This window comes from Adiantum capillus-veneris, unplaced genomic scaffold (assembly GCF_014529385.1).
Source record: "Adiantum capillus-veneris isolate H3 unplaced genomic scaffold, ASM1452938v2 Hic_scaffold_325, whole genome shotgun sequence".
In the NCBI taxonomy this organism is placed as follows: domain Eukaryota; kingdom Viridiplantae; phylum Streptophyta; class Polypodiopsida; order Polypodiales; family Pteridaceae; genus Adiantum; species Adiantum capillus-veneris.
The window spans coordinates 2,838,719-2,848,935 of record NW_028221436.1 but is presented as its reverse complement, the minus strand read 5'-3'; the positions used below and the strand labels follow the sequence as shown (position 1 = coordinate 2,848,935).

The 10,217-nt window shown below is 45.2% G+C and overlaps 1 pseudogene across 1 annotated transcript; it reads right to left on the bottom strand.

The window, feature by feature from the left end:
• Positions 1–6,226: 6,226 nt before the first annotated feature.
• LOC147417092 (putative sugar phosphate/phosphate translocator At3g11320) lies at positions 6,227–8,353 on the bottom strand (annotated as a pseudogene). The gene is made up of 3 exons (XR_015187434.1): positions 8,172–8,353; positions 7,886–7,933; positions 6,227–7,747 (listed from the first exon to the last, which is right to left on the bottom strand). The product of XR_015187434.1 is annotated as a putative sugar phosphate/phosphate translocator At3g11320 (transcript).
• Between the last annotated feature and the right edge of the window lie 1,864 nt (positions 8,354–10,217).

Genomic DNA, 10,217 nt, shown 5'->3' with positions numbered 1-10,217 from the left:
CCCATAGCATAGGTTGTACCTTGTCCGACCACCCGAGTTTGGGGCCGGGCGCCCACTTGAGTTGGGCGCCCACCTTGGGCACTCATATATATATGGGGCCAAGGGGGTACACATTTTATTATCATCTGATCATTGTACGGGTCTTCTGCTTTGGTAGTCATGGGGGGGCTGATCACCCCCCCTTCTGTGCATCAGCGTTTTGGTGTTGTGTTCTCTCTCTCTCTCTCTCTCTCTCTCTCTCTCTCTCTCTCCTCTCTCTCTCTCCTCTCTCTCTCTCTCCTCTCTCTCTCTCTCTCTCTCTCTTCTCTCTCTCTCTCCTCTCTTCACATACGCGCACTCACATGGTATCAGCAGCTTCAGCTTTCCATGGTCTGGGACCAAGCGCTTCACCCGCACGAGGTTCTTCTCCCAAGGGCTGGATCAACCAGCGTTTCTGCAAGATCCCAACATTGGGGAGCCCACACACAGCCAGCGATCAGCCTTTAGAGCATTTCCATCACGAAAACTCTTCAGAAGGCCAGCGATCATCAGTAACCCATCAGCGTTTTTGCCTCAGCCCTAGCATTTGAAGGTTCACCAACGTTTTTTGGGGCATCTGACTGCGTTTTCAGGAAGGACACCTGCGTTTTTTTCTTGTGCTTGCGTTTTCAGCAGTGAAAGGCCCATTGTCTACATTTGCAGAGTTACCTCTCCATCCCCTACCCCCTCATTGCCTTGACATCGGCTAGGCATTTACCTCTTCTGGAGCAGAAGTTCTACTTGCTGCGTTTTCCAGATTTGCTCCAAATTCCTCAGCATGCAAGGTGAGGATCACAAATCTTGCCTTCCTACCTGGCTTGGCATCCGGTGCCTTGCCGGCGAGATTCCCCTTCATCTGCTACAGATTTCAGCCATATACACCTGCTGTTTTTTCTCTGTCATCAGCCTATCAAGGGCAGTGACTTTGATTCACCAACATCCAACCAAAACCCTCTGCACTGCTCCGGACCATGCCAGGAGAGTACGAGCATGCTGAAAATCGCTGGACAGCAGCGTTTTCATCACCTCGCAGTTGCGTTTTTTGGTGGACAGCAGCCACATGTTGTGTTTTTCACAGAGGATGAAGTTACCTCCTGCCAGGACACCATCCGATGGTGGTCCCATACGGTCTCTCAATGACTGCTGCAGTACACGGTATCTTCTACATCGGCTTGATCATCTACGGGCGTACGATCCTTGGGAGATCCATTCATTCCAACCATCATTCCGCGGTTGTGCATTGGTGACTTGTGGTTTGCTATGGACACAACTATGCACTCATCGAAGGAGTTCACACGAGATATGGCCATGCTTATGGCATATGGGATTCTGACATTCCCAGAAAGACACCACCATCTTGGGTGGACACACACTTACCACTTGACATCGACACGTCAGATCACTTGCTTACACAGAAGCATCTACATGGACTTCGAGAGAGGATCTTGATCTCTCTTGGACAAGTTCATTGCTTGGATCTACAAACTGGGAGTGGGACTTCAATGCCTTGGACTCTCTTGCAAGATGCGAGAGATCAGCATCATTACGCAACTACATCCAGAGTCACCAGCTTGGCTTGGATGTACTGCAATTGCTCTTCTACACTCCTGATCATTTTGGATTGCTACCTTCAGAGTTTCTTACACTCACCCTCGGTAACCTTACACCAGAACTTATCCCCCGACCTAGGCATAGGCCACTCCCAGCTCATTCACATTGAGAGCCACACTAAGATGCAATATAGTGGCATTGTTGGCGTGGATTCTGTTTTGGTTGACACCGGAGGATTAAAGGCAGGAGATACAGGCAAGACAGTGCAGACAAATTGGTCTGGCCTTTCCTCTTCTCAGAGATTATTCACAACGCAAACTGCTCAGTCTGCCTTCCCTTCTTCAACAGGATGATTACGGTGCAGACAGCTTGGTCTGACCACACCTCTTCTCAAAGGCCTTTCACAGCACAGACTTTGAGTCTAGCTTTCCCCTCATCTTGATTACCCTACCTACTGACAAGACACCATCGGGGTGGTGTCCGTGCTTCTCCCATGATTGCTGCAGCTTACGGTAGCTTCTGAAGTGCAGACTGTTTTAGTCTGGCTTTCCTTGTTTTGGAGGACGTTTACGACGCAGATTGCTACATCTGGCCTTCCTGTAGTTTTACACAACTTAGCCACCTGGCCACACTCGTTACAGGTTCATGCATTGACAGCTTCCGATCATGCTCATGATGGTTCCTGGGCTTCCCCATTTTCTCCATAATGGTTTGACTACAGACACCACACATCCTATTGGGCAGGACACTTGCAATCTATTGGCACTTCTTTCACAACAAGGAGTTGTTTTCCACACTCATTTGGGACCTTCACGCAGTACATTCACACAGCATTAGTCGAGTAGTACAGCATTTGCTACACTGCTTGTATGTCATCACATCATGGAAATTTCTTGGTGATTGGGACACCCCAGACTGCTGCTACACTCGCAAAGTTCGTCGGAGTATTGTCCTTCAGTGGACGTTGCAGCAAACATCTTCAACATTGCCTCACATCTTCGGCTTCACGCGGTTTGTTTAGTATCAGCACTGAGAGAAGGGGGTGTTAGATTTACACCACTCTGCTGCTTCACACAAGTCTAGGACATTCCTTGTACAGCTAGTTCTCCGGGCTGGCCACCCATAGCATAGGTGTACCTTGTCCGCCCGCCCGAGTTTGGGGCCTCGACCACCCACTTGAGTTGGGCACTCATATTATGGGGTCAAGATGGTACACATTTATTATCATCTGATCATTGTACCGCTTCTGCTCTGTTGTTAGGTGCAACGGAATGATTGTTGCGCTTTGCTCAAGATGAGTGCTCCGAACTGTGCTCAAGGTTCCTTTTAGTTCTTATGGAAGGGAGAGCCTTCCGTTCATAATGGAGATGGTCTATGATCACAACAAAGTGAATGGACACTGTGCGTGCAAGTGTATGAGACTGAGAGATAGAGAGAAGAGAGATACGACACCAGAGACGTAAAACCCTCCTCCGAAGCCCCACTCTCGTCGGCGAGAGTGGTCTACTTATGATTGCACAATCTGGTACATGTAACAAACTTGGACACTCCAAGTCAAGAATCAACCGCGACAGCACCAAATAACCACTTCAAAAACAATTCACAGATCACAATAGATTTGCACTGGCCCGGCGGAGTTCCGTGCCTAGAGATATTGGCCCCAAAGACTGGCGCCCCTTTCGGTATTTCTTTTTGTATTAATCAATCATCAAAGTACAAGAGAGCGGTTAGGGTTTCACTCTCAAACTCTGCGTCCAGATGCTCTGAGAAGTGAGGCCCTCACCACTAATTTAAAGGTTACAAGGGATGCCCAAAAGCAGAGCCCCAAAAGCTTTTAAAATCAAAAGCATCAGTTCTCTCTCTCTCTTAGAGAGTCTTTTCTCTTTTTTTTTTTAATAAAAAAAAGCAAAAGCAAAATTCGCGTCGCTCATCATTTTCCAAAAAAAAAAAAATTATTTTTTTTTTAAAAAAAAAAGTGCCTCCTCGCGATTTCCGGAATTTAGGGTTTTTGGCAAAAATTAGGGTTTGCAGGAATTTTAGGGTTTTCTGGCAGAAATTAGGGTTTCTGCTGTCCGCCACGTCATCACTTTGTGACATACCCCCCTCTTGAAAGCATTGTAATCGACCGCGATTACGCTTGCAAAACCGACAAAAGCCATAAACCGTCTTAGCAGACACTGACTGTTAGTACCTACGTACTAGGAACACACATCTAGCACATGTACAAAATCAACAGTCACATCACACGACATCACAGGACATCACCAGACATCACAGGACATCACATGACATTCAACATTCATTCGGATCTTAGACCATGATTTATCGGCAATGTAGCTAGCAATCACATCTAGGTCCAATCGGACCTCATCGATGTCCGATTGACTAACCCCTATTGCAACCATGTCTATTCGAGATCAATCAGACCAAAATGCTGCAGTCATTTCGGCTATCAGTTCCTGCACTCACAAGAAGTCAAGAACAAATCAGTATCATAATCAGGAATTCCATTTCATAAAGTCATCCAGCAGAAACTGTCAGCTCTCAGTATCCCTGAAGCTCAAAGAGACATCAGTGACTTTAGTATCAAATCGAGGCATCTGTTGACAAAGGAGTGGAGTAACTCCCCTCTTGTGCATCCCACTGCACCAGATCTTCGGCCAAGCTGTTTCTGGGTTCCATTTGGAGTAGACTATGCTAAACCAAAAGCATCGAGGTAAAGTTTCACAATCTGAGGAGTATCTGCTAGGTCCCCCTCCTCCATCCACTTCGCATCAAGTGCAGGATAATTCTTGAACTTAACCAAGAACCGCCTTCGAAATTTACCCTTATTCTTCGTATCCTTATGTGCCAAAATCTGTTCAGGAACAAGGCATCCTCCTCGTTTTCTCATCCACTTCGGGTTGCTCATGGACAGGCTCCCCATCATCAGGCACATCACCTTTAAAAGGTTTCAAGAGATTCACATGAAAAGCATTGTGAATCTCCAGTATCTGGCAGTTTCAAATCGGAAACGGGACCTATTCGACCTCCATAACTGTTGAATGTTGAGGCTCACAATCACATAACTTTCAAATAAACAGACTCCACTACAGAAAACTTGTTTACTATGAACTTTCCATCTAGACATAGAAAGCAACCATGATACCTTTGTTGCAGAAAACGTTTCGAAACTTGGTAACGTCAACCTTCATATTAGAACATTAAATGGCAATCTAGTCGACCAGGAACAGCAGCGGGGGTACACTCCATTGAAGAGGAGCCAACCACAGACAAATTCAAAGATATATCAACAACTGCATTAAAAGCAAACATTTAAGAAGACTTGGCATAAAAGAAGTAGAGCGAAAACCCACAGTCCTGAGAGTCCTCATATTTTCAATTGTTGTGCAGAGAAACTATTCTCGTCTCTGTAAACGCCTCTCTAGTTCTCAGCGTACAATTTGAGATAAGAGGGCCTCTTTCATAAAGGGTGCAACGGTTCAAACCCAGCCAAAACAAGTGAAGCTAAACTTAGGTGGGAGTTATTTAATAAAGTACTTCTGCATGGCTTTTTTTAGGACTCCAAAGGTGGAATAAACGGGTAGACCTTTTGGCACGTTCAGAATCGCTGGAAACGCTCACCCTCGCCAGAACGCGTTTCCAGCAGTGCAGGGTGGCGTTTCCTGCAACACGGTATGACACTGAATACTTTTACAGCAAAGCCCCAAAGTGAGTGAAGTACCATAGTACTACAAAGGTCTAGTGCAATAGCACCAGGTAATCTGCCCAGACACCTGGAAAATCGAAGTATCCAGAAACAAAACACAGTTCCTTTACAGCGACAATTTCACTAGGCAATGCACAAGAAAGCCATGATTAATAGCAATGACCTAAGAAGCAAACATCTACGACTGCTATGCACATTAAAAATAGACAATGTGTGCACCACTGGCCAAAACGATTCTGTGACCAAGAGGGGGTGCATTGTGCTAAACTCTGCGACTGTTGGTTACTAATTTGTACCACAACCACAAGACCCTCAATGTCGTCGTCGTTACTACACAATATGGTACAATACCTTAACACAATTTGTACTACAACCACAAGACCCTCAATGTCATCCACGTTACTACACAATATGGTACAATACCTCAACAATGTGTTAACATAAAAAACTTATCACCACTTGAACTCAAAAGCTGTTACTCAAAGATACAAGGATAAAACCCCTAGTCTAGAGTCTAATACTGTAAACTTTCATTGTGGGATGCTGGTCTTTAGCCCACATATAATATACCGATGTAGCTCAGCGCCAAAGGAGCCTACTGGCCAAAAGAGTGGAGCCATGTTATAACACATTACAACAGGGTCCCTAAACATTGGATCAACGGAGAAAATGACAACACACAAACGGGATCGACAAGGTGACCAACAAGCCTAAAAGCCAAGTGCTCTCTTACACAATTATTAAGCCAATCTACATGTATGCATGCTATTTGTGTATCAAGCCATCCCAGGTAAAATCCAAGTGGAGACAATGAGCTGAAGGATACAATTTCAGCCTTGTAGCTTTCAAAATGAATTTAAAATAAGGAATCAAACTGGAGCTAGGAAATCTAGACAAGAAAAGACAATCCTGCCATGTCAAATCCACAGAATAACCGCATAACACACCTTTACCAAAAGCTGGCTCTCTGGATTCTCTGTCTGCATCATGAAGCTTGTACAAAGCGGGACAGCACGATCCCCATTAATCTCAAAAGGGATTCTATCAAGAGAAAACCAAGTGCATAATACGAACAGCCATCATATAAGCTACAGTGACTAGCTCGTAAAGAGTCAAAGAATAATAACCTCAGGAATTGAAAGACATGGTGGACTGCTGTCACCAAAATGCTACATTTTGACACTCACATTACAAGAATATGAATCGCAACTTCCAGATAAAGTGGATACTGGAAAGGCAAATGTGGCCGGAGCATGTGAAAAAAAATGTTTACTTTGCTAATCGACCCAGAAATCTGCATACCTTGTGCAGATCTGCTTACACCTGGAGCGATGAGAAATCTACATAAAGGAAGGAGTGCTTTTCCTTTATTAACTCCAGCACTCTGCAATTCATTAGAGATTTGCAATGCTTAGTGGCCGGGCTTGAACCTCTTTTTGGCCTCGCTGTACAGCACGACTCCTATAATTGTAATGACGAAGCCTGTCATCCCCATGACCGTTACGGATTTTGGAATATCAAAACTGAGATCACTGCAGCCACCGCAGCCTTTGCATTCCCAAGAACCTGCAATGTCAAGGCACTTGTGTGCTTGGTAACCAGAAAATTTGTAAGATTTACAAGGTACGCCACGGTCATGTTGGCTAGCAATAAGAGCAGAATTCCTGGGTCATCCTTTGACTTTTCAGCTGTGATTGCTAGCACATTTCCTTCCCACATAAGAGTGAAAGGGAGTAAACACAACCCTGATATAGGCGCCATATACAAGAGCAGATTCATTGAATGCAACTTCTCTGCCTCCGATGTGAGAAGAATCCCTTGCACCACTGATTTGAGTGCCCGGCCAGCAGTTGAGCCCAGGCACACCAAAAAGCCTAATAGATGAAACAAGGGCTCGCTCCTGCTTGCGACAACTATTCCCAACACCACGGGATCAATGCCATATACACCACTGTCGACTCTCTCTTGCAAGTGATCAAGACCGCAAAAATTGCTGTAAAGAACGGTGTGGTGGCTCCGATAGCTTGATTGAATGACACAGGGCAAATACTTAAGGATGTATTCCCACATACCACCGAAAAGGAGAAGATCAAGCTCAATGCAACTATCTTTAGAAACTGTCTCTTTGACAAGATATACTGCATTGGTACAATCTCGAGCCAAGCTATCGCACCATAGCTGTAAACAGCACATGCACACATGTGTAGCATGGTGAGAAAGATGGGATACCTGTATCCATAAAAGCTGAGCAGATACTTGTTGAGGAGCAAGACCCCAATGTTGGAGAAATACCATGCACCGATAATAAACACAGTCTTGATGTTTGCAGGAATGGGGAATGCACCGTATTTCGCATCACCATGGGTTGGAGTGGGAGGTATGTCAATAACCTCAGCCTCAAGCTTAGGGTTGCTGCCCTCTCCTGATCCATGTCTGTGCCTGCAATTCCCCCATGCTTTCTGTGAAACCCTAACACAACACACGGATTTGCGACAGTTGAGATATGACCAACATGTGCAGAACTACCCTTTTCATGGATCTGACCATGCTAACTCCACAGAAATCAAGGGCAAATTGGAATTGCATTTGCTGAAAGCCGTGACGCACCTGCCTTTCAGCACCACAGAGACCAAGATCCACATGGAAGCACATAGCCTGTAGTGAAAGATCAGACGTCTGTTTCTGAGGGAATGTCGTTAGGAGATAACAAAAGGAAAGGCGCATCTGCGACAGGTGGGTAAAAAGCGACGGCAGAGAGCAGGCTGTCTGTGTGTGTGTGTGTGTGTGTGTGTGTGTGTGTGTGTGTGTGTACCTTCTGAAAGCAAAATCTTATAAAAGCATGGCGAGATACACAAGCACGCAGGAGGAGAGGACGAGGATAGAACTTCCTTACTCGGTACACTTGCGCAAAATCAGTGCTTTCCTGCTTGTTGCCCACAAACAATAGCCCCTCGCTCTCCACCCATGGCCAGCCTAACGAGTGTGGAGCACAAGCAAGGGTGCTCCTTGTAGTCCTTTCTCAGAAGGTGGTACGGTCCGTCTCACATTGTGACATTACCCACTGGATACTGGATAGATTTTAAAAGAACCCTCTTCGTCACCTACCTAATCAGCCGTGCCACTCTCAAACTATTGACTATTCAGAATAGCATTTTTCATTAAATTATGATTCTCGTGAAGGGTTCTGTAGTCATCCCTCTTTGCGTACAATGTCATAAAAACTAATAATCAATTCTCCCAAATGATTTTCTCATGTCAAACTGATCATTTTATATGGGGAAGTACCAGAGGAGTAAAAGCTAGAATATTGATAAAGCTGCCAAACCAGTCTTTGCAGGGATCCAAAGGAGGGAAAATAGAGATCCACAGGGGGACAGTCTGCAAAAGAGCAATGTGCTTCAAGACCCGTCTCTGCAGGGATCCAAAGGAGGAAAAAATAGGGATCCAAGCTCAAAAGCTACTAAAGGAATGTGGACCTTATTCTCTAATTGTAGGTACTCTCTACAAGCTAGGGAAGGACTATATTCTTAGATAATGTGCTCGTGAGGATGAGTATTTGTACATACTGCAAAAAGCACACATGGAATAGCCAAAGGACATCTTTTAGGACAACTAACTGCTAAGAAGGTTTTGCAATCAGGCTATTGGTGGCCCACCTTATTCAAGGATGCATCACTTTTTGCAAAGGGATGCGATGAATGCCAATGTTACAAGACACAAAATAGAAGGATCGGTTACATCCTATTAAAGTGACCTAACCATCTTAAAAAATGGGGTTTAGACTTTGTAGGCTCAATTAGTCCGGCAACCTGTAACACCCCAATCCCGATATATTCTTGTTGCGACTGACTATGTGATAAAGTGGGCAGAAGCTAAGGCGACATGTATGGTCAATGCAAGGTCAACTGCTAAGTTTCTCTTTGAGAACATTATTACGCAATTTGTTGTCCCTTTGAATTGTGAGCAATAATGGCACCATTGTCATAAAATCTAATATCTAACTAACCCAAATGATTTTCTCATATTAAATTGATCACTTAATGTGGGAGAATAAACGGGAACAAGTGTTAAGATATAGGTATGTGCTTTTAGATCTATCTCAACACGGGGCCAATGTAAAGGGGCCCAAAAGGGAGATGGTCTATCAAAGAGCAAGGCTAACCAATGGAGCATAAGACCTTAGGGTTAGCTTCATTGAAGACCTCCAATAAATGTGTGTAAAAGTCCTTTTGACCTTAAGTAAGCTAGGGCTGAGCTTGAGGTGGGAACCCGGCCAAAGCTCGAGGTGCTTGTCCTGCTTGAGGTGCTTGTCATGCTTGAGGTGTTTTTCATGCTTGAGGTGCTTGATTAAGATGCTTGAGGTGCTTGACTGGCTCCATGCTTGAGGTGCTTGACTTGCTGCATGATTAAGGTACTTGAGGTGCCTTGAGAAGCTTGCCTGAGATGCTTGTGGGAACACCCCCCTAGTTCAAGTGCTTTGTCATGCTTGATGAGTAAGGTGCTTGATCACCTAAAGTCAAAATCATTCCTACAAGAGGGGGGGCGAGCCCTTTTCCTAGGAGCTAGAGAGAGAACACCCACTCACACACACAAGGGAAGCCCCAACTTGAAGAGGCAGCAAGGACACATGTCAGGCCCCTACCCATGTTACCTTCATGTGTTGCTTGAAGCCTATTGGCTAAGCTTCAAAGGGGTCCAATGATAAATTACATGAATTATCTAATTGTTTTAGCATTTATCAAGTCCTCTCTCTCAAAGGGGAAAGGGGGACACTTGTCCCAAGGCTACCCATGTTGCTTGTAATGGCTCCTGCTTGTGATTGGCTAGGCCTGGAGGGGTCCAATGAGCTTCAGGCATGAGCTACAAGGGGGGGTCGACCCAAGCAAGCTAGGGGGTGCCTAGGGGTATACTCACCCACACACACTCACAATCACTCTCA